Source organism: Oncorhynchus masou, chromosome 3, assembly GCF_036934945.1.
Source record: "Oncorhynchus masou masou isolate Uvic2021 chromosome 3, UVic_Omas_1.1, whole genome shotgun sequence".
Lineage (NCBI taxonomy): Eukaryota > Metazoa > Chordata > Actinopteri > Salmoniformes > Salmonidae > Oncorhynchus > Oncorhynchus masou.
In genome coordinates, this window is record NC_088214.1 from 2,913,266 (window position 1) to 2,939,049 (window position 25,784).

At 43.4% G+C, this 25,784-nt stretch overlaps 1 pseudogene; it reads left to right on the forward strand.

Moving 5' to 3' along the window:
• The first annotated feature begins 205 nt into the window (after positions 1-205).
• Positions 206-24,899, forward strand: LOC135508963 (ras-related protein Rab-12-like; annotated as a pseudogene).
• The last annotated feature ends 885 nt before the right edge of the window (positions 24,900-25,784 follow it).

Here is a 25,784-nt window from a genome sequence, read left to right on the forward strand (position 1 = left end):
CCAAAACGGTATTGTACGTTCTTGAACAGACTTAAGCCAACTAACTAAGGAAGGGTTACGTTTGATACCGTTTGGTGGTGTGGCGACTGGCCATACTGACAGGGTTCCCCTACCCATAACCCTTCCCCGTTAATCAACCGGTCCGTCGGTCGGTCAGTACATCGGCATTTCAGTTCAATTAAAAGTTTCAGAACGTAAAAACGTACTGAACGCAGCCCTTGATTCTCTTGACAAGCAGCTAAACAATTTGGAAACTTTCCCGAACTAACTCAAAGACAAAAGGAAAAATTACTAAAAGTAGGGCCTACATCGTTATTTTCTCTTTTATAAACGTATCTAGGTGTTCAAATGTGGAATTATTGATGGATTCACGGTATGAAATCCAACGGAGGGCCGGTGGTGGATCAGCGAATGCTTCCCCGGCTCTGGGGGCACAGTCTCGCCGCAGGAAGATGCCGCCCAGACCCGCCGATTATAAACTTCAGATCATTATCATTGGCTCCCGTGGAGTAGGCAAAACCAGTCTAATGGAGAGGTTTACCGACGACACCTTCTGTGAAGCATGTAAATCAACCGTTGGTAAGGAATGGCCAGATATCGTTAGCCTCCTTTGCTAGCCAAAACCCTCGGCTAGTTAGCAAGCAATGTTTACACTAACTACATGACTTGACAAAACCGACCTAGCTCATCGTTTACCTGTATAAACATTTATCTGTCGGCCTGTAGTCACCAGCATAGATTATTATTTTTTACGACAAGTTTTTGTAAAGAAGTTGGTAACTACAAGGGGACAACACTGCCATGTTTTTAAAACCTTGAGGTTGTTGTTGACATGCATGTGTCAACCCGACAGACAGCACTGAGACCTAGTAGTGTTACTGAAGCCCTGTCCATCAGCGACACTAGACGTTACTGAGGGCCCTAGTAACGGTACCCGATGCCTTGTCAGAAGTGTTGTTGTTGCTAAGCTACCTTGTACCAGAGGAACACAAAGGTGGCTTTCAGTATTCTGTCATAAATAAATATAAACTGTCTACTACATTTAACTTACTTTAGAACCAACACATCCAGCGTAATTATCAATTGACGTTTCAAATATCCTGGGACTTAGTGTGAGGCGAAGACAATGTATCCGTTCTAGACAGATCCGTTCTAGACAGACAATGTATCTGTAGTTCTAGATCTATATTGTCTGTCTTTGTGACACTTTCAGGGTCTGTTTCTGAACCTCTCGTTCTGTGGCCCAACACTGGTCCCTGGGATGTTCCAGACTGGTCCCTCATGTTTTTAACTGACACTGATTTAGTCACTACTCTTAGCCTAGTTTCTGGAGGCCTAAACGGTCCTAGTTTCTGGAGGCCTAAACGGTCCTAGTTTCTGGAGGCCTACACGGTCCTAGTTTCTGGAGGCCTACACGGTCCTAGTTTCTGGAGGCCTAAACGGAGTTTCTGGAGGCCTACACGGTCCTAGTTTCTGCCTAAACGGTCCTAGTTTCTGGAGGCCTAAACGGTCCTAGTTTCTGGATGCCTACACGGTCTTCGAAAGATTGGAGATCATATATTGCGGTCACTTGTCGGTCCTCACGGTTTGTGCTCAAGCCTGATCCAGTTAAATCCTCCACACAGGGAGGATTTAGAACGGATACATTGTCTGTCTAGAACGGATACATTGTCTGTCTAGAACGGATACATTGTCTATCTAGAACGGATACATTGTCTGTCTAGAACGGATACATTGTCTGTCTAGAACGGATACATTGTCTGTCTAGAACGGATACATTGTCTGTCTAGAACGGATACATTGTCTGTCTAGAACGGATACATTGTCTGTCTAGAACGGATACATTGTCTGTCTAGAACGGATACATTGTCTGTCTAGAACGGATACATTGTCTGTCTAGAACGGATACATTGTCTGTCTAGAACGGATACATTGTCTGTCTAGAACGGATACATTGTCTGGATACATTGTCTGTCTAGACATTGTCTGTCTAGATACATTGTCTGTCTAGAACGGATACATTGTCTGTCTAGAACGGATACATTGTCTGTCTAGAACGGATACATTGTCTGTCTAGAACGGATACATTGTCTGTCTAGAAGAGTGACTTCCACTCTTACAAAGTCATTGTAGTATGACCATACCATCTGTGTGCCAAGTCACCAATTATTTAATTCTCCTCACGCAAAGCACCGAAGGAATCTGGCTTGCCTTGCTGACAGGCAAGAGGAACTCATTTAACTGTTGATAAACAGTCTCCTGGAGGTAGATCAAGCAGACCACTACAGGAACTTGGATACACATGCAGATTGATGTTTATTATCATGAGTCATGTCCTGGATGCAAAACTGAACAGTTTTCCCCATAGATAGACCAGCTACAAAGTCAAAATTGTAAAAATTCATAAAAACAAAAAATTGCTTAGGCATTAGGGTTAGCAGTGTGGTTAAGGTAAGGCATTACAGTGTGTTAGCAGTGTGGTTAAGCGTTAGGGTTAGCAGTGTGGCTAGGCATTAGCAGTGTGGTTAGCAGTGTGGTTAAGGTTCGGGTTAGCTGTCTGGTAAGGTTAGATTTATAATAAGATGTAATGACTTTGTGGCTGTGCTAGCTAGTGACAGAAGGGTTAGGGTCTTTGTGGCTGTGCTAGCTAGTGACAGAGGGTTAGGGTCTTTGTGGCTGTGCTAGCTAGTGACAGAAGGGTTAGGGTCTTTGTGGCTGTGCTAGCTAGTGACAGAAGGGTTATGGTCTTTGTGGCTGTGCTAGCTCGTGACAGAAGGGTTAGGGTCTTTGTGGCTGTGCTAGCTAGTGACAGAAGGGTTATGGTCTTTGTGGCTGTGCTAGCTAGTGACAGAAGGGTTATGGTCTTTGTGGCTGTGCTAGCTAGTGACAGAAGGGTTAGGGTCTTTGTGGCTGTGCTAGCTAGTGACAGAAGGGCTAGGGTCTTTGTGGCTGTGCTAGCTAGTGACAGAAGGGTTAGGTCTTTGTGGCTGTGCTAGCTAGTGACAGAAGACACCAACAGTTATGATGATTATTCTATTTTCATGACTGTCTACACCCATAACTGTGACACACACACACAGCCATGGAACTTACCCAGGACAGAAGGGCTGCCACTGTCCCCATAGTTCCCAAAATAGTCCCTTTCACACTCTGACACTCTCCTCTCTGGCAGCTGCCACTTCTGGCCTCCATCTTGTTGTGCGTTGTCATCCTGGGTACACAGCTCTGTCTCTGTCTCTCTCTCTCTCTGTCTCTCTCTCTCTCTGTGTGTCTCTCTCTCTCTGTCTCTCTCTCTCTGTCTCTCTCTCTCTGTCTCTCTCTCTCTCTGTCTCTCTCTCTCTGTCTCTCTCTCTCTGTCTCTCTCCTCTGTCCCTCATAGTTCTCTCTCTGTCTAGTCTCTCTGTCTCTCTCTCTCTGTCTCTCTCTCTCTGTCTGGCAGCTGTCTCTCACTCTCTCTCTCTCTCTCTCTCATCTCTGTCTCTCTCTCTCTGTCTCTCTCTGTCTCTCTCTCTCTGTCTCTCTCTCTCTGTGTCTCTCTCGGTCTCTGTCTCTCTCTCTGTGTGTCTCTCTCGGTCTCTGTCTCTCTCTCTCTGTGTCTCTCTCGGTCTCTGTCTCTCTCTCTGTGTCTCTCTCGGTCTCTCTCTCTCTGTCTCTCTCTCTCTGTCTTTCTCTGTCTTTCTCTGTGTCTCTCTCTGTGTCTCTGTGTCTCTCTCTGTCTCTCTCTCTCTCTCTCTGTCTCTCTCTCTCTCTGTCTCTCTCGGTCTCTGTCTCTCTCTCTCTGTCTCTCTCTCTCGGTCTCTCTCTCTCTGTCTCTCTCTCTCTCTCTCTGTCTTTCTCTGTCTTTCTCTGTGTCTCTCTCTGTGTCTCTCTCTATCTCTGTGAAGCGGCAGCTTTTTTGGATGGTCATATTGGACCCTGCGAGGGTCTCCGTCTGTGTGCTTGTTCATGGTTGTTTTGATGACAGGAAGTGAGGAGGAAAACTGCTGTGGACTTTTGCATAAATATTGAAATACGTGTCTGAAATGTGTCATCATCCCAGTCTGTCATAAACAAAATATTTGATGTAGAATATCTTTACATTTCTAGCACAGAAGTTTGTGATTTAAAATGACAACTTTTTCCTTGTTGTAGTATTTCCTCCATGAATTCTTCTATTCCAAAGTGCTTTGGAAGAACCTGCTACTTGAACTAGCCTGTTTGTCAAGTTGTCACGTTTTCCATGCTCTTTCCCCTGTTTCTGATTGGCTGGCTGGCTGATAGGCAGGCTGGCTGGCTGGCTGATAGGCAGGCTGGCTGGCTGGCTGATAGGCAGGCTGGCTGGCTGAAAGGCTGGCTGGCTGGCTGGCTGGATGATAGGCTGGCTGGCTGGCTGATAGGCAGGCTGGCTAGCAGGCTGGCTGGCTGATAGGCAGGCTGGCTAGGCTGGCTGGCTGGCAGGTAGGCAGGCTGGCTGGCAGGCTGGCTGGCTGATAGGCAGGCTGGCTGGCTGGCTGATAGGCAGGCTGGCTGGCTGGCTGGCTGGCTGATAGGCAGGCTGGCTGGCTGGCTGATAGGCTGGCTGAATGACAGGGGAAAGCGCATGGAAAAACATGACAAAAGACACATTTGGCCCTGTTTTCTTCCTGTAGGAGTAGATTTTAAGATCAAGACGGTGGAGCTGAGAGGGAAGAAGATCAGGTTGCAGATCTGGTGAGTCAACAGGAAACAGGAAGTCATCATAGGCCTCTGTCTGTTCCACTATCTCACGCAGAAATGTGTTTACACCCCTGTTAGTGAGCATTTTCTCCTTTGCCAAGATAATCCATCCACCTGACAGGTGTGGCATATCAAAAATCTGATTAAACAGCATGATTATTTCACAGGTGCACCTGGTGCTGGGGACAATAAAAGGCCACTCTAAAATGTGCAGTTTTGTTAAACAACACAATGCCACAGATGTCTCACGTTTTGAGGGAGCGTGCAATTGCCCCGGCTGCCTGCAGGAATGTCAACCAGAGCTGTTGCCAGAGAAATGTTATGTTAATTACTTTACCATAAGCTGCCTCCAACGTCATTTTAGGGACTTTGGCAGTACATCCGACGGGCCTCACAACCGCAGACCACGTGTATGGCGTGGCGTGTGCGAGCGGTTTGCTGATGTCAACGTTGTGAACAGACTGCCCCGTGGTGGTGGGGGGTAGGCATAAGCAAAGTCAATGAATACAGTTGCATTTTTATTGATGGCACTTTGAATTTACAGATATACCGTGACGAGATATTTGTTTTTAAGAGGTATTTGTGATCAACAGATGGGTGCCTATTCCCGGTCATGTGAAATCCATAGATTAGGGTCTAATTTATTTATTTCAATTGACTGATTTCCTCATATGAACGGTCACTCAGTAAAATATTTTTTACTTGACCTTTTACTAGGCAAGTTATTTAAGAACAAATTCTTATAATTTGAACAAACTCTTATTTTCAGTGACGGCCTAGGAACAGTGGGTTAAACTGCCTTGTTCAGGGGTAGAACAACAGATTTTTTACCTTGTCAGCTCGGGGATTTGATCTTGCAACCTTTCGGTTACTGGCCCAATGCTCTAACCACTAGGCTACGCTGCCGCCCCTCCCCTCTAACCACTAGGCTACCTGCCGCCCCTCCCCTCTAACCACTAGGCTACCTGCCGCCCCTCCCCTCTAACCACTAGGCTACGCGCCGCCCCTCCACTCTAACCACTAGGCTACGCTGCCGCCCCTCCACTTTAACCACTAGGCTACACTGCCGCCCCTCCCCTCTAACCACTAGGCTACGCTGCCGCCCCTCCCCTCTAACCACTAGGCTACCTGCCGCCCTCCCCTCTAACCACTAGGCTACCTGCCGCCCCTCCCCTCTAACCACTAGGCTACGCTGCCGCCCTCCCCTCTAACCATTCCTCTAACCACTAGGCTACGCTGCCGCCCCTCCCCTCTAACCACCCCTCCACTCTAACCACTAGGCTACGCTGCCGCCCCTCCCCTCTAACCACTAGGCTACGCTGCCGCCCCTCCCCCTCTAACCACTAGGCTACGCTGCCGCCCCTCCCCTCTAACCACTAGGCTACGCTGCCCTCCCCTCTAACCACGCTACGCTGCCGCCCTCCCCTCTAACCACTAGGCTACGCTGCCGCTCCTCCCCTCTAACCACTAGGCTACGCTGCCGCTCCTCCCCTCTAACCACTAGGCTACGCTGCCGCCCCCTCCCCTCTAACCACTAGGCTACCCTGCCGCCCCTCCACTCTAACCACTAGGCTACGCTGCCGCCCCTCCCCTCTAACCACTAGGCTACGCTGCCGCCCCTCCCTCTAACCACTAGGCTACGCTGCTGCCCCCTCCCCTCTAACCACTAGGCTACGCTGCTGCTCCTCCCCTCTAACCACTAGGCTACGCTGCCGCCCCTCCCCTCTAACCACTAGGCTACGCTGCCGCCCCTCCCCTCTAACCACTAGGCTACGCTAGCCGTTATGATCTGGCCCCCTGACCATCCACTCAAGAAGACATTGTCCCGTGGCTGAATGTAGTTTGATGACCCCTGACATACAACATTAAGTGACGCTTCAGTCGACAGTAATCGACCGTTCTGTCTTGTTCACTTCCGCTGCACAGAGTAGCTGACCTTTTCATGCTACGGCTACATGACACCACAGATACTGTAGCTACACATGCTGATGTTGCCATGTAGGATGAGTGTGTGACTGCTACCTGGGCTGAAATGTGTGCATAGCCTTCACTGATAACACAATTTGTTCTGTTTTACCGACCTCGTCCCTCATCCACTCCCAATCTCTCGTGTCCCTACCTCCACCCATCCCCGTCGATTCAGGATGCCTGTCTACGTACTCGTGCTGACTGCCTCCTCTCACCACCTGGTCTTGGCTGAGGCTCCATCACTGTGTCAGTCAACCCTAACCTCTCTCTCTTTTTGTCAGTCTGCCTTAACTTGTCTTTCTTGACCGGTCTGTCAGCCCTAATCTCTCTCTTGGCCTGTCTGTCAGCCCTAACCTCTCTCTTGGCCTGTCAGTCAGCCCTAACCGCTCTCTTGTCCTGTCTGTCAGCCCTAACCGCTCTCTTGTCCTGTCTGTCAGCCCTAACCGCTCTCTTGGCCTGTCTGTCAGCCCTAACCGCTCTCTTGGCCTGTCAGTCAGCCCTAACCTCTCTCTTGGCCTGTCAGTCAGCCCTAACCTCTCTCTTGGCCTGTCAGTCAGCCCTAACCTCTCTCTTGGCCTGTCAGTCTGCCCTAACCTCTCTCTTGGCCTGTCAGTCAGCCCTAACCTCTCTCTTGGCCTGTCAGTCAGCCCTAACCTCTCTCTTGGCCTGTCAGTCAGCCCTAACCCCTCTCTTGGCCTGTCAGTCAGCCCTAACCTCTCTCTTGGCCTGTCAGTCAGCCCTAACCTCTCTCTTGGCCTGTCAGTCAGCCCTAACCTCTCTCTTGGCCTGTCAGTCTGCCCTAACCCTCTCTTGGCCTGTCAGTCAGCCCTAACCTCTCTCTTGGCCTGTCTGTCAGCCCTAATCCACGCTCTCTTGGCCTGTCAGTCAGCCCTAACCTCTCTCTTGGCCTGTCAGTCTGCCCTAACCTCTCTCTTGGCCTGTCAGTCTGCCCTAACCTCTCTCTTGGCCTGTCAGTCAGCCCTAACCTCTCTCTTGGCCTGTCAGTCTGCCCTAACCTCTCTCTTGGCCTGTCAGTCAGCCCTAACCTCTCTCTTGGCCTGTCTGTCAGCCCTAACCGTACTGACTCTCTTGGCCTGTCAGTCAGCCCTAACTCTCTCTTGGCCTGTCAGTCAGCCCTAACTCTCTCTTGGCCTGTCAGTCTGCCCTAACCTCTCTCTTGGCCTGTCAGTCAGCCCTAACCTCTCTCTTGGCCTGTCTGTCAGCCCTAACCGCTCTCTTGGCCTGTCAGTCAGCCCTAACCTCTCTCTTGGCCTGTCAGTCAGCCCTAACCTCTCTCTTGGCCTGTCAGTCAGCCCTAACCTCTCTCTTGGCCTGTCAGTCAGCCCTAACCTCTCTCTTGGCCTGTCAGTCAGCCCTAACCTCTCTCTTGGCCTGTCAGTCAGCCCTAACCTCTCTCTTGGCCTGTCAGTCAGCCCTAACTCTCTCTTGGCCTGTCAGTCAGCCCTAACCTCTCTCTTGGCCTGTCAGTCAGCCCTAACCTCTCTCTTGGCCTGTCAGTCAGCCCTAACCTCTCTCTTGGCCTGTCAGTCTGCCCTAACCTCTCTCTTGGCCTGTCAGTCTGCCCTAACCTCTCTCTTGGCCTGTCAGTCTGCCCTAACCTCTCTCTTGGCCTGTCAGTCTGCCCTAACCTCTCTCTTGGCCTGTCAGTCTGCCCTAACCTCTCTCTTGGCCTGTCAGTCAGCCCTAACCTCTCTCTTACATTTACATTACATTTAAGTCATTTAGCAGACGCTCTTATCCAGAGCGACTTACAAATTGGTGAATTCACCTTCTGACATCCAGTGGAACAGCCACTTTACAATAGTGCATCTAAATCATTTAAGGGGGTGAGAAGGATTACTTTATCCTATCCTAGGTATTCCTTGAAGAGGTGGGGTTTCAGGTGTCTGCCCTAACCTCTCTCTTGGCCTGTCAGTCAGCCCTAACCTCTCTCTTGGCCTGTCTGTCAGTCCCCTAACCTCTCTCTTGGCCTGTCTGTCAGCCCCTGATGTGTGTGTCCTGCTCTCTTGGCCTGTCAGTCAGCCCTAACCGATCCAGTCTCTTGGCCTGTCAGTCAGCCCTATGTGTGTCCGCTCTCTTGGCCTGTCAGTCAGCCCTAACCACTTCATGGGAGGCAACATCTAACCCTGCTTTGTCACTTCTACTTCTCTACTGCTGCTCATACACTGACTGACTGGCTGGTGGACTGACTGGCTGGTGGACTGACTGGCTGGTGGACTGACTGACTGGCTGGTGTACTGACTGATGTGTGTCCTGTCTCTTCTGGCTGGTGTACTGACTGACTGGCTGGTGTACTGACTGACTGGCTGGTGTACTGACTGACTGACTGGCTGGCGGACTGACTGACTGGCTGGCGGACTGACTGACTAGCTGGTGTACTGACTGACTGGCTGGTGTACTGACTGACTGACTGGCTGGCGGACTGACTGACTGGCTGGTGGACTGACTGACTAGCTGGTGGACTGACTGACTGGCTGGCTGGCTGGCTGGCTGGCGGACTGACTGACTAGCTGGCGGACTGACTGACTAGCTGGTGGACTGACTGACTGGCTGGCTGACTGGCTGGCGGACTGACTGACTGGCGGACTGACTGACTAGCTGGTGGACTGACTGACTGGCTGGCTGGCTGGCTGGCTGGCTGGCGGACTGACTGGCGGGCTGGCTGGCGGGCTGGCTGACTGGCTGACTGACTGGCGGACTGGCTGGCTGGCTAGCTGGCGGGCTGGCTGGCTGGCTGGCGGGCGGACTGACTGGCTGGCGGGTCTCTGATGTGTGTCTGGCTGGCTGGCTGGCTGGCTGGCTGGCTGGCTGGCGGACTGACTGACTGACTGGCGGGCGGATTGACTGACGGTCTGTTTACCTCTGCACCATAGTTGGCTAGATTTGTATATGGAAATTAATTCACATGAAGTTCAGCAATTTCTTTGTTTGTTATTAGCTTTAACTAGGGCCCAGTTTTCACTGACCAACACATGTTATTAGCTTTAACTAGGGCTCAGTTTTCCCTGACCAACACATGTTATTAGCTTTAACTAGGGCCCAGTTTTCCCTGACGAACACATGTTATTAGCTTTAACTAGGCCCAGTTTTCCTGACGAACACATGTTATTAGCTTTAACTAGGGCCCAGTTTTCCCTGACCAACACATGTTATTAGCTTTAACTAGGGCCTTATTTTCCCAGGTCATGTCAGGTGACTTGGTCTGGAAAACCTCATGGCCCTAACTCATAGCTCCGGTCTGATATGTGATGTGTGTCCTGTCTCTAACTCATGGATCCAGTCTGATGTGTGTCCTGTCTCTAACTCATAGATCCAGTCTGATGTGTGTCCTGTCTCTAACTCATAGATCCAGTCTGATGTGTGTCCTGTCTCTAACTCATAGATCCAGTCTGATGTCTGTCCTGTCTCTAACTCATAGATCCAGTCTGATGTGTGTCCTGTCTCTAACTCATGGATCCAGTCTGATGTGTGTCCTGTCTCTAACTCATAGATCCAGTCTGATGTGTGTCCTGTCTCTAACTCATAGATCCAGTCTGATGTGTCCTGTCTCTAACTCATGGATCCAGTCTGATATGTGATGTGTGTCCTGTCTCTAACTCATGGATCCAGTCTGATGTGTGTCCTGTCTCTAACTCATAGATCCAGTCTGATGTGTGTCCTGTCTCTAACTCATAGATCCAGTCTGATGTGTGTCCTGTCTCTAACTCATAGATCCAGTCTGATGTGTGTCCTGTCTCTAACTCATGGATCCAGTCTGATGTGTGTCCTGTCTCTAACTCATAGATCCAGTCTGATGTGTGTCCTGTCTCTAACTCATGGATCCAGTCTGATGTGTGTCCTGTCTCTAACTCATAGATCCAGTCTGATGTGTGTCCTGTCTCTAACTCATAGATCCAGTCTGATGTGTGTCCTGTCTCTAACTCATAGATCCAGTCTGATGTGTGTCCTGTCTCTAACTCATGGATCCAGTCTGATGTGTGTCCTGTCTCTAACTCATAGATCCAGTCTGATGTGTGTCCTGTCTCTAACTCATAGATCCAGTCTGATGTGTGTCCTGTCTCTAACTCATGGATCCAGTCTGATGTGTGTCCTGTCTCTAACTCATGGATCCAGTCTGATGTGTGTCCTGTCTCTAACTCATAGATCCAGTCTGATGTGTGTCCTGTCTCTAACTCATGGATCCAGTCTGATGTGTGTCCTGTCTCTAACTCATAGATCCAGTCTGATGTGTGTCCTGTCTCTAACTCATGGATCCAGTCTGATGTGTGTCCTGTCTCTAACTCATGGATCCAGTCTGATGTGTGTCCTGTCTCTAACTCATGGATCCAGTCTGATGTGTGTCCTGTCTCTAACTCATAGATCCAGTCTGATGTGTGTCCTGTCTCTAACTCATAGATCCAGTCTGATGTGTGTCCTGTCTCTAACTCATAGATCCAGTCTGATGTGTGTCCTGTCTCTAACTCATAGATCCAGTCTGATGTGATGTGTCCTGTAACTCCAGGGATACAGCTGGTCAGGAGAGGTTCAACAGTATAACCTCCGCCTACTACCGTGGGGCCAAAGGGATAGTACTGGTCTATGACATCACCAAGCAGGAAACAGTCTGATGTGTGTCCTTCCCAAGTGGATGAAGATGATCGACAAGGTAAAAGTGATATTATCAATACATTACCTTTTTTTCTCCATTGTATCCAAACTTTTATATTGCTGTTTTTTTCTCCCCTGCTCAGGTCAAATTTGTTATATCCTGTTTTTAAAACTCAGGGCCTTATACATCATCGTGGATTATCATTGATAACAGAAATCATCCAGTCTATGTAGTACTAGGCACAAAGGACCAGCCCGGAACACCACTGGGATGGGCCACATACCTCTCCTCTCTGTTACTACAGTAATATACACTACCTGTTCAAAAGTTTGGGGTCACTTCTGAAAATGGCCTTGTTTTTGAAAAGAAAAGCTAAAAAAAAAAAATGGTTTGTTATAATAATATCAAATTGATCAGAAATACAGTGTCGACATTGTTAATGTTGTAAATGACTATTGCAGCTGGAAACGGCAGATTAAATAGAAAAAAAAAAATGGATAGAGACCCATTATCAGCAAACATCACTCCTGTGTTCCAATGGCACGTTGTGTTAGCTAATCCAAGTTTATCATTTTAAAAGGCAAATTGATCATTAGAAAACCCTTTGGAAATTAGGTTAGCACAGCTGAAAACTGTTCTGATTAAAGAAGCAATAAAACTGGCCTTCTTTAGACTAGTTGAGTATCTGGAGCATCAGCATTTGTGGGTTCGATTACAGGCTCAAAATGGCCACAAACAAATAACTTTCTTCTGAAACTCGTCAGTCCATTCTTGTTCTGAGAAATTAAGGCTATTCCATGCGAGAAATTGCCAAGAAACTGAAGATCTCGTACAACGTTGTGTACTACACCCTTCACAGAACAGCTCAAACTGGCTCTAACCAGAATAGAAAGAAGAGTGGGAGGCCCCGGTGCACAACTGAGCAAGAGGACAAGTACATTAGAGTGTCTAGTTTGAGAAACAGACGCCTCACAAGTCCTCAACCGGCAGCTTCATTAAATAGTACCCGCAAAACCCCAGTCTCAACGTCAACAGTGAAGAGGCGACTCCGGGATGCTCTTTCTATTCTGATTGGAGCTTCTGTGAAGGGAGTAGTGCACATTACATACATCTCATCTCTCCTCTCTGTCATTGGCCAGTATGCTTCAGAAGAGGCAGAGCTGCTGCTGGTGGGGAACAAGCTGGACTGTGAGATGGTTTGCATCATCACTAAACAGACTGATCGGACAGGGTGAGTCGAATACTGATCTACAATCAGTTGACGGGAAAAACCTTCTCAGAGAGGAAATTTCCCCAAGTCAGGGTTTTCTTTACTTCTAATCTTCACTGATGGATTTAACAGATTGTGTAGCGCATCACAGTACTGTACTGTACATCACAGTACTAATATACATCACAGTACTAATATACATCACAGTACTGAAAACTGTACATCACAGTACTAATATACATCACAGTACTAATATACATCACAGTACTGTACTGTACATCACAGTACTAATATACATCACAGTACTAATATACATCACAGTACTGAAATACATCACAGTACTGATATACATCACAGTACTAATATACACCACAGTACTAATATACATCACAGTACTGTACTGTACATCACAGTACTAATATACATCACAGTACTAATATACATCACAGTACTAATATACATCACAGTACTAATATACATCACAGTACTGATATACATCACAGTACTGATATACATCACAGTACTAATGTTCTAACTCATACATCACAGTACTAATATACATCACAGTACTAATATACATCACAGTACTAATATACACCACAGTACTAATATACATCACAGTACTAATATACATCACAGTACTAATGTGCATCACAGTACTAATGTGCATCACAGTACTAATGTGCATCACAGTACTAATATGCATCACAGTACTAATGTGCATCACAGTACTAATATGCATCACAGTACTAATATACATCACAGTACTGTACATCACAGTACTAATATACATCACAGTACTAATATACACCACAGTACTAATATACATCACAGTACTGATATACATCACAGTACTAATATACACCACAGTACTAATGTACATCACAGTACTAATATACATCACAGTACTAATATACATCACAGTACTAATGTACATCACAGTACTGATATACATCACAGTACTAATATACATCACAGTACTAATGTACATCACAGTACTAATATACATCACAGTACTAATATACATCACAGTACTATATACATCCTGTGATGTACATCACAGTACTAATGTGCATCACAGTACTAATGTGCATCACAGTACTAATATACATCACAGTACTAATGTACATCACAGTACTAATGTGCATCACAGTACTAACCCACATCACAGGTACTAATATACATCACAGTACTGTACATCACAGTACTAATATACATCACAGTACTAATATACACCACAGTACTAATATACATCACAGTACTAATATGCATCACAGTACTAATGTACATCACAGTACTGATATACATCACAGTACTAATATACATCACAGTACTAATATACATCACAGTACTGATATACATCACAGTACTAATATACACCACAGTACTAATGTACATCACAGTACTAATATACATCACAGTACTAATATACATCACAGTACTAATATACACCACAGTACTAATATACACCACAGTACTAATATACACCACAGTACTAATGTACATCACAGTACTAATATACATCACAGTACTAATATACATCACAGTACTGTACAGCTGTACATCACAGTACTAATATACATCACAGTACTAATATACATCACAGTACTAATATACATCACAGTACTGATATACATCACAGTACTGATATACATCACAGTACTAATATACATCACAGTACTAATATACATCACAGTACTAATATACATCACAGTACTGTACATCACAGTACTAATATACATCACAGTACTAATATACATCACAGTACTGTACATCGCAGTACTAATATACATCACAGTACTGATATACATCACAGTACTGATATACATCACAGTACTGATATACATCACAGTACTGATATACATCACAGTACTAATATACATCACAGTACTAATATACATCACAGTACTGATATACATCACAGTACTAATATACACCACAGTACTGATATACATCACAGTACTAATATACATCACAGTACTAATGTACACCACAGTACTGATATACATCACAGTACTGATATACATCACAGTACTGTACATCACAGTACTAATATGCATCACAGTACTAATGTACATCACAGTACTGTATGTACATCACAGTACTAATATACATCACAGTACTAATATACATCACAGTACTAATATACATCACAGTACTAATATACATCACAGTACTAATATACATCACAGTACTAATATACATCACAGTACTAATATACACCACAGTACTAATATACATCACAGTACTAATATACATCACAGTACTAATGTACATCACAGTACTAATGTACATCACAGTACTAATGTACATCACAGTACTAATATACATCACAGTACTAATATACATCACAGTACTAATATACATCACAGTACTGTACATCACAGTACTAATATACATCACAGTACTAATATACATCACAGTACTGTACATCACAGTACTAATATACATCACAGTACTGATATACATCACAGTACTGATGTACATCACAGTACTAATATACCCCACAGTACTAATATACATCACAGTACTAATATACATCACAGTACTAATGTACATCACAGTACTAATGTACATCACAGTACTAATATACATCACAGTACTAATATACATCACAGTACTAATGTACATCACAGTACTAATACATCACAGTACTAATATACATCACAGTACTAATATACATCACAGTACTAATATACATCACAGTACTAATATACATCACAGTACTGTACATCACAGTACTAATATACATCACAGTACTAATATACACCACAGTACTAATATACATCACAGTACTAATATACACCACAGTACTAATATACACCACAGTACTAATGTACATCACAGTACTAATATACATCACAGTACTAATATACATCACAGTACTAATATACACCACAGTACTAATATACATCACAGTACTAATATACATCACAGTACTAATATACATCACAGTACTAATATACATCACAGTACTAATATACATCACAGTACTGTACATCACAGTACTAATATACATCACAGTACTAATATACATCACAGTACTAATATACATCACAGTACTAATATACACCACAGTACTAATGTACACCACAGTACTAATGTACATCACAGTACTAATATACATCACAGTACTAATGTACATCACAGTACTAATATACATCACAGTACTAATATACATCACAGTACTAATATACATCACAGTACTAATATACATCACAGTACTAATATACATCACAGTACTAATATACATCACAGTACTAATGTACATCACAGTACTAATGTACATCACAGTACTAATGTGCATCACAGTACTAATATACATCACAGTACTAATATACACCACAGTACTAATATACATCACAGTACTAATATACATCACAGTACTAATATACATCACAGTACTAATATACATCACAGTACTGATATACATCACAGTACTGATATACATCACAGTACTAATATACATCACAGTACTAATATACATCACAGTACTAATATACATCACAGTACTAATGTACATCACAGTACTAATGTACATCACAGTACTAATGTGCATCACAGTACTAATATACATCACAGTACTAATATACATCACAGTACTGATATACATCACAGTACTAATATACATCACAGTACTGATATACATCACAGTACTAATATACATCACAGTACTAATATACACCACAGTACTAATATACATCACAGTACTGATATACATCACAGTACTGTACATCACAGTACTAATATGTACATCACAGTACTGTACTGTACATCACAGTACTAATATACATCACAGTACTAATATACATCACAGTACTAATATACATCACAGTACTAATATACATCACAGTACTAATATACATCACAGTACTAATATACATCACAGTACTAATATACATCACAGTACTAATATACATCACAGTACTAATATACATCACAGTACTAATATACATCACAGTACTAATATACATCACAGTACTAATGTACATCACAGTACTAATGTACATCACAGTACACAGTACTAATATACATCACAGTACTAATATACATCACAGTAATGTACATCACAGTACTGTACATCAATATACATCACAGTACTAATATACATCATGTACTAATGTACATCACACAGTACTAATGTACATCACTGTACTAATGTACATCACAGTACTGTACATCACAGTACTAATGTACATCACAGTACTAATATACATCACTGTACTGTACATCACAGTACTAATGTACATCACTGTACATCACAGTACTAATGTACATCACTGTACTAATATACATCACAGTACTAATATACATCACTGTACTAATATACATCACTGTACTGTACATCACTGTACATCACAGTACTAATATACATCACAGTACTAATACTGTACATCACAGTACTGTACTGTACATCACAGTACTGTACTGTACATCACAGTACTAATGTACATCACAGTACTAATGTACATCACAGTACTAATGTACATCACAGTACTATATACATCACTGTACTGTATATACATCACTGTACTAATGTACATCACAGTACTAATATACATCACAGTACTCACAGTACTGTACATCACAGTACTGTACTGTACATCACAGTACTAATATACATCACTGTACTGTACATCACTGTACTGTAATGTACATCACTGTACTGTACATCACAGTACTGTACATCACTGTACTGTACATCACAGTACTGTACTACATATACATCACAGTACTGTAATATACATCACAGTACTGTACTGTACATCACAGTACTGTACTGTACATCACTGTACTGTACTGTACATCACTGTACTGTACTGTACATCACTGTACTGTACTATACATCACAGTACTGTACTGTACATCACAGTACTGTACTGTACATCACAGTATATATGTACATCACAGTACTAATATACATCACAGTACTAATGTACACCACAGTACTAATGTACACCACAGTACTGTACATCACAGTACTAATGTACATCACAGTACTGATGTACATCACAGTACTGATGTACATCACAGTACATGATGTACACCACAGTACTGATGTACACCACAGTACTGATGTACATCACAGTACTAATGTACATCACAGTACTAATGTACATCACAGTACTGATGTACATCACAGTACTGATGTACATCACAGTACTGATGTACATCACAGTACTGATGTACATCACAGTACTGATATACATCACAGTACTAATATACACCACAGTACTGATATACACCACAGTACTGATATACACCACAGTACTAATGTACATCACAGTACTGATATACATCACAGTACTGATATACATCACAGTACTGATATACATCACAGTACTGATATACATCACAGTACTGATGTACATCACAGTACTGATGTGCACCACAGTACACCACAGTGCACCACAGTACTAATATGCACCACAGTACTAATATACACCACAGTACTAATATACACCACAGTACTAATATGCATCACAGTACTAATATACATCACAGTACTAATATGCATCACAGTACTAATATGCATCACAGTACTAATATACACCACAGTACTAATATACACCACAGTACTAATATACACCACAGTACTAATATACACCACAGTACTAATATACACCACAGTACTAATATACATCACAGTACTAATATACATCACAGTACTAATATACACCACAGTACTAATATACACCACAGTACTAATATACACCACAGTACTAATATACACCACAGTACTAATATACATCACACAGTACTGTACATCACAGTACTAATATACATCACAGTACTGATATACATCACAATACTGATATACATCACAGTACTAATATACATCACAGTACTAATATACATCACAGTACTAATATACATCACAGTACTGATATACATCACAGTACTAATATACATCACAGTACTAATATACACCACAATACTAATATACACCACAGTACTGTACATCACAGTACTAATATACATCACAGTACTAATATACACCACAGTACTAATATACACATCACAGTACTAATATACATCACAGTACTGATATACATCACAGTACTGATATACATCACAATACTGATATACACCACAATACTAATATACATCACAGTACTGTACATCACAGTACTAATATACATCACAGTACTAATATACACCACAGTACTAATATACATCACAGTACTAATATACATCACAGTACTGATATACATCACAGTACTGATATACATCACAATACTGATATACACCACAATACTAATATACACCACAGTACTGTACATCACAGTACTGATATACATCACAGTACTGATATACATCACAGTACTGATATACATCACAGTACTGATATACATCACAGTACTAATATACACCACAGTACTGATATACATCACAGTACTGATATACATCACAGTACTAATATACATCACAGTACTAATATACATCACAGTACTGATATACATCACAGTACTGATATACATCACAGTACTAATATACATCACAGTACTAATAGACATCACAGTACTGTACATCACAGTACTAATATACATCACAGTACTAATATACATCACAGTACTGTACATCACAGTACTGATATACATCACAGTACTAATATACATCACAGTACTGATATACATCACAGTACTAATATACATCACAGTACTAATATACACCACAGTACTGTACATGATCTCAAACACCGGGAAAATAATATGAATTGACTCATAATTCTATGATTTTATAATTGATTGATTTTAATTGTTTGATTTTGACTTGGTGTCATCATGTCTCGGGTTCCCAGTTTACCTCCAGGATATCTGGGATGCGTTTCTGCGAGGCTAGTGCCAAGGATAACTTTAACGTGGAGGAGTGCTTTCTGAAACTAGTGGACGACATTCTAGCAAAGGTGAGTAGGAATCCTCCCTCTGCTATTTAACTATACGGCGCTTATTTTGTTGACCTGCGACCTACACTGTGTGGACAAAACATTAGGAACACCTTCCCCTTGTGCCCTCAGAACAGCCTGACTTCGTTGGGACATGGGACTCTACATGGTGTTGAAAGCGTTTCCACAGGGATGCTGGCCCATGTTGACTCCAATGCTTCCCACAATCTCACAGGGGTGGCAGGGTAGCCTAGAGGTTAGAGCGTTGGACTAGGAAGGTTGCAAGTTCAAATCCCCGAGCTGACAAGGTACAAAACTGTCGTTCTGCCCCTGAACAGACAGTTAACCCACTGTTCCTAGGCCGTCATTGAAAATAAGAGTTTGTTCTTAACTGACTTGCCTAGTAAAATAAATTTTAAAGTTGTCAAGTTGACTGGATGTCCTTCGGTGTGAAAAAACTTGTTGTAGTTCTTGACACAAACCGGTGGGCCTGGCACCTACTACCCCTTTCAGCGACACTTCAATATTTTGTCTTGCCCATTCATGACACACGTACACAATCCATGTCTCAAGGCTTACAAATCCTTCTTTAACCCGTCTCTTCCTCTTCATCTACACTGATTGAAGTGGATTTAACAAGTGACATCAATAAGGGATTATAACTTTCACCTGGATTCACCAGGTCAGTCTGTCATGGAAAAAGCAGGTGTTCCTAATGATTTGTCCACTCAGTGTATTTAAAAAAAAAAAAAAAAAAAAAACCTGGTTGTCTGCTTTCCACCAGGCACTTGGAGATGAATTCACCTTTCAGCAGGACAATATCCTAAAACACAAGGATTAAATTGTATTTTTCCCTCATCAATCTACACACCATACCCCATAATGATAAAAGCAAAGACAGGTTTTTAAAAATGTTTTGTTAATTTATTAAACTGAAATATCTCATTTACATAATGTTCCTTGACACAATCTTGTCTCTGAGCTCTACAGACAATTCCTTCGACCTCATGGCTTGGTTTTTGCTCTGACATGCACTGTCAACTGTGTGACCTTATATAGACAGGTGTGTGCCTTTCCAAATCATGTCCAATCAATTGAATTTACCACCAGGTGGACTCCAATCAAGTTGTAGAAACATCTCAAGGATGATCAATGGAAACAGGATGCATCTGAGCTCAATTTCTAGTCTCATAGCAACGGGTCTGAATACCTATGTCTGAATACCTATAAATAAATGAGCAGAAATGTCTAAAAACCGGTTTAAGCTTTGTCATTATGGGGTAGTGTGATTGTGATGTCATTAGGGGGTATTGTGATGTCATTAGGGGGTATTGTGATGTCATTAGGGGGTATTGTGATTAGGGGGTATTGTGATGTCATTAGGGGTATTGTGATGTCATTAGGGGGTATTGTGATGTCATTAGGGGGTATTGTGATGTCATTAGGGGGTATTGTGATGTCATTAGGGGGTATTGTGATGAAGGGGGTATTGTGATGTCATTAGGGGTATTGTGATGTCATTAGGGGTATTGTGATGTCATTAGGGGGTATTGTGGTGTCATTAGGGGTATTGTGATGTCATTAGGGGGTATTGTGATGTCATTAGGGGGTATTGTGATGTCATTATGGGGTATTGTGATGTCATTAGGGGGTATTGTGATGTCATTAGGGGGTATTGTGATGTCATTAGGGGGTATTGTGAAGTCATTAGTGGGTATTGTGATGTCATTAGGGGGTATTGTGATGTCATTAGGGGGTATTGTGATGTCAGGGGGTATTGTGTCAAGGGGGTATTGTGATGTCATTAGGGGTATTGTGGTGTCATTAGGGGTATTGTGATGTCATTAGGGGCTATTGTGATGTCATTAGGGGTATTGTGATGTCATTAGGGGGTATTGTGATGTCATTAGGGGTATTGTGATGTCATTAGGGGCTATTGTGATGTCATTAGGGGTATTGTGATGTCATTAGGGGCTATTGTGATGTCATTAGGGGCTATTGTGATGTCATTAGGGGTATTGTGATGTCATTAGGGGGTATTGTGGTGTCATTAGGGGGTATTGTGATGTCATTAGGGGGTATTGTGATGTCATTAGGGGGTATTGTGATGTCATTAGGGGGTATTGTGGTGTCATTAGGGGGTATTGTGGTGTCATTAGGGGGTATTGTGGTGTCATTAGGGGGTATTGTGGTGTCATTAGGGGGTATTGTGGTGTCATTAGGGGGTATTGTGGTGTCATTAGGGGGTATTGTGATGTCATTAGGGGGTATTGTGATGTCATTAGGGGTATTGTGGTGTCATTAGGGGTATTGTGGTGTCATTAGGGGTATTGTGGTGTCATTAGGGGGTATTGTGATGTCATTAGGGGTATTGTGATGTCATTAGGGGTATTGTGATGTCATTAGGGGGTATTGTGGTGTCATTAGGGGTATTGTGGTGTCATTAGGGGTATTGTGGTGTCATTAGGGGTATTGGGGTATTGTGGTGTCATTAGGGGTATTGTGATGTCATTAGGGGGTATTGTGATGTCATTAGGGGGTATTGTGATGTCATTAGGGGGTATTGTGTGTAGATTGCTGAGAATATGTATTAATTTAAACCATTTTTAAAATAAGGCTGTAACGTGGAAAAAGTCAACTGGTCTGAATACTTTTAGAATGTTCCGTTAACACTAGAGTTGCTTACCAAGACGACGTGTAATGTTCACACGTGGCCTAGTTACCGTTTTGACTTAAATCAGCTTGAAAATATATGGCAAGACTTGAAAATGGCTGACTAGCAATGAGCAACAACCAACTTGACCGAGCTTGAAGAATTATTTTAAAGAATAAAAAGCAAATATCTTACAATTCAGGTAGACTTTACCCAACAACACTCACAGCTGTAATCGCTGCCAAAGGTGATTCTAACATGTATTGACTCAAAGGGGTTGAATACTTATCTAATCAAGATATATTTGTTCTTTATTTTAATTAATATCTTGAAAAAAAATATTCCACTTTGACCTTAAAGAGCATTATTTATGGATCAAAAAGATGATAATTTAAATCCAGTTTAATCTCGCTTTGTAACATAAGAAAAGCTGTTATAAAAGTCAAGGGGTGTGAATACTTATTTATATCTGGGATTCCATGTTAGTGCCCCCCCGGTATTTAGTGTGCATGTAAAAATGACCTATTTTCTGTGTTTCATATAGTTTCCTATAATATTGTTTTAATGTGTTCCTATAGCTTCCCTCCCTTCCCTCCCCATTTCCTATAACTGTACCCGTTGTAATAGTGTACAATATGTACAGGGACTTCAAGATGTATTCACACCCCTTGACTCATTACACATTTTATTGTGACAGTCTGAATTCAAAATGGATTAAATTCATTTTTTTTTCTTTTGTCTCACCCATCTATACACAAAGTGAAAACACACAGTGAACTTGTTTTTAGATAATTTTATTGAAAATGAAATACAGAAATATCTCATTTCCATAAGTATTCACACCCTTTTGCTATGACACTTCAAATTGAATATATCCTTTGATCCTCCTTGAGATGTTACGACAACAAGATTGGCCAATTCAACTGTTCGGACATGATTTTGAAAGAAGCCAACCCGTCTATATAAAGTCCCACAGTTGACAGTGCATGTTAGAGCAAAAACTATACCACGAAGTCCAAGGAACTGTCTGTAGATCTCTGAGATAAGAGTTGTGATGAGGCATGTGTCTGGGGAAGGGTATAAAACAATTTCTAGCGTTGAAAGTTGTTCCAAGAGCACAGTGGTCTCCATGAAAAAAAACAGCAACATGGATCTACCCAGACTGCATAGAGCTGTCCAACCAAACTGAGCATCCGGGCGAGCAGCACCTTGATCAGGGAGGCGAGCAGCACCTTGATCAGGGAGGCGAGCAGCACCTTGATCAGGGAGGCGAGCAAGAGCCCAATGACCACTCTGACAGAACTACAGAGTTCCTTGGCTGACATGGGAGGACCTGCCAGAAGGACAACAGTCTCTACAGCACTTCACCAATCTGGTCTTTATGGGAGAGTGGCGAGACGGAAGCCTCTCCTGAGTACAAGGCACAAGACAGCACACCTGGAGTTTTCACAAAGGCATGTAAAATATTCTGTTGTCTGTGGAGATAAACATTTTACTCTTTGGCCCGAATGCAAAGCGCTATGGCTGGAGAAACCAGGCACAGCTCATCACCCGTCTAACACTATTCCTACTGTGAAGCATGGTGGTGGCAGCATCATGCTATGGGGATGCTTTCCAGCATCAGCAACTGATAGAGGGAACAATGAATGGAGATACATCCTTGGTGAGAACCTGCTTCAGAGAGCAAAATGACTTTAGATTAGGGAAAAGATTTACATTCCAACAGGACAATGACACCAAGTACACACCCAAAGCAATGTTGCAATGGCTTCAGAACAAGAATGTGAAAGTCCTTGAGTGGTCAAGCCTTGAAGCCCAGAATTGAATCCTATTGAAAATTTGTGGAAAGACTTGAAGATTGTTGTTCACCGCCGCTCCCCATCTAATTTCTGAGAAGTTGAGAGGATCTGCAAGGAAGAATGGGAGAAAATCCCCAAACCCAGATGTGCAAAGCTGAGTCTGACAAACCCAATGTGCTTCTACAAAGTATTCAGTGGGGTGTGAATACTTAAAAAAATATATATATACATCTTTATTTAATTTTAAATAAATTTGGTAACATTTCTAAAAACATGTATTGACTTTGTCATAATGGGGTATTGTGTGTAGATGGGTGAGATTTTCTTTTTTTAGTTATTCCATTTTTAATTCGGGCTGTGACACAACAAAATGTGGAATAAGTCCAGGAGTATGAACACTTTCTGAAAGCTCTACATATGTACTATTTTAATAGTCGTTATAGCCCTGAATGCTGATTGGCTGACAGCTGTAGTATATCAGACCATATACCATGGGTATGACAAAACATTTATTTTTACTGCTCTAATTACGTTGGTTACCAGTTTATAATAGCAATGAGGATATGGTCAATATACTACGGCTAAGGGCTGTATCCAGGGACTCTGCGTTGCGTCGTGCTTAAGAACAGCCCTTAGCTGTGGTATATTGGCAATTTACTCTCCCCTCCCCGGGCCTTATTGCTTGATTATACCGTTCTAATACTGGTAAGTAATTTGGTATATTCCACACCACCTGAAGCACTAATCATGACTTGCCTGTTAACTTCCTATTCTGTCTTCTGGTCACCAGATGCCTCTAGAGATTCCCAACAGGAAGCTCTCCAACAGCATCCTGTCTCTGCAGCCTGAACCAGAAGTGCCTCCCGAGCTCAACCCGCCACGCATGCACTGTTGCTGAGATGACTCAACTCTCCAGCACATCCCCTCGACTACACCCCCCTCGACTACACCCCCCTCGACTACACCCCCCTCGACTACACCCCCCTCGACTACACCCCCCTCGACTACACGCCCCTCGACTACACGCCCCTCGACTACACGCCCCTCGACTACACCCCCGACTACACCCCCCTCGACTACACCCCCTCGACTACACCCCCTCGACTACACCCCCTCGACTACACCCCCTCGACTACACCCCCTCCACTACACACCCCCTCCACTACACACCCCCTCCACCACACCCCCCTCCACTGCATCTCTCCATTCTGGCCACCAGAGGGCAGCACAACCAAGCAGAAAACCGATATCAGGAGGAGGAGAGTAAAGGCTGCATTCCAAATGGAAATAGCTTCCATATATATATATAGTGCACTACTTTGTACCAGCGGCCTTTTATAAGGAATAGAGTGCCACTTGGGATGCATCCGAAGAGTCAGTTGTTGCTGCAAGGAGCTTTGTACCCTCTGCTCTGACACCCCTTCTCTGATCGATGCTGTCACACCCCTTCTCTGACCCCCGCTCTAACCCCTTCTCTGATCGATGCTGTCACACCCCTTCTCTGACCCCCGCTCTAACCCCTTCTCTGATCGATGCTGTCACGCCCCTTCTCTGACCCCTTCTCTGATCGATGCTGTCACGCCCCTCTCTGACCCCTTCTCTGATCGATGCTGTCACGCCCCTTCTCTGACCCCTTCTCTGACCCCTTCTCTGATCGATGCTGTCACGCCCCTCTCTGACCCCTTCTCTGGCCCCTTCTCTGATCGATGCTGTCACACCCCCGCTCTGACCCCCTCTCTGATCGATGCTGTCACACCCCCGCTCTGACCCCTTCTCTGATCGATGCTGTCACACCCCTTCTCTGACCCCTTCTCTGATCGATGCTGTCACACCCCTTCTCTGACCCCTTCTCTGATCGATGCTGTCACACCCCCGCTCTGACCCCTTCTCTGATCGATGCTGTCACACCCCTTCTCTGACCCCTTCTCTGATCGATGCTGTCACACCCCTTCTCTGGCCCCTTC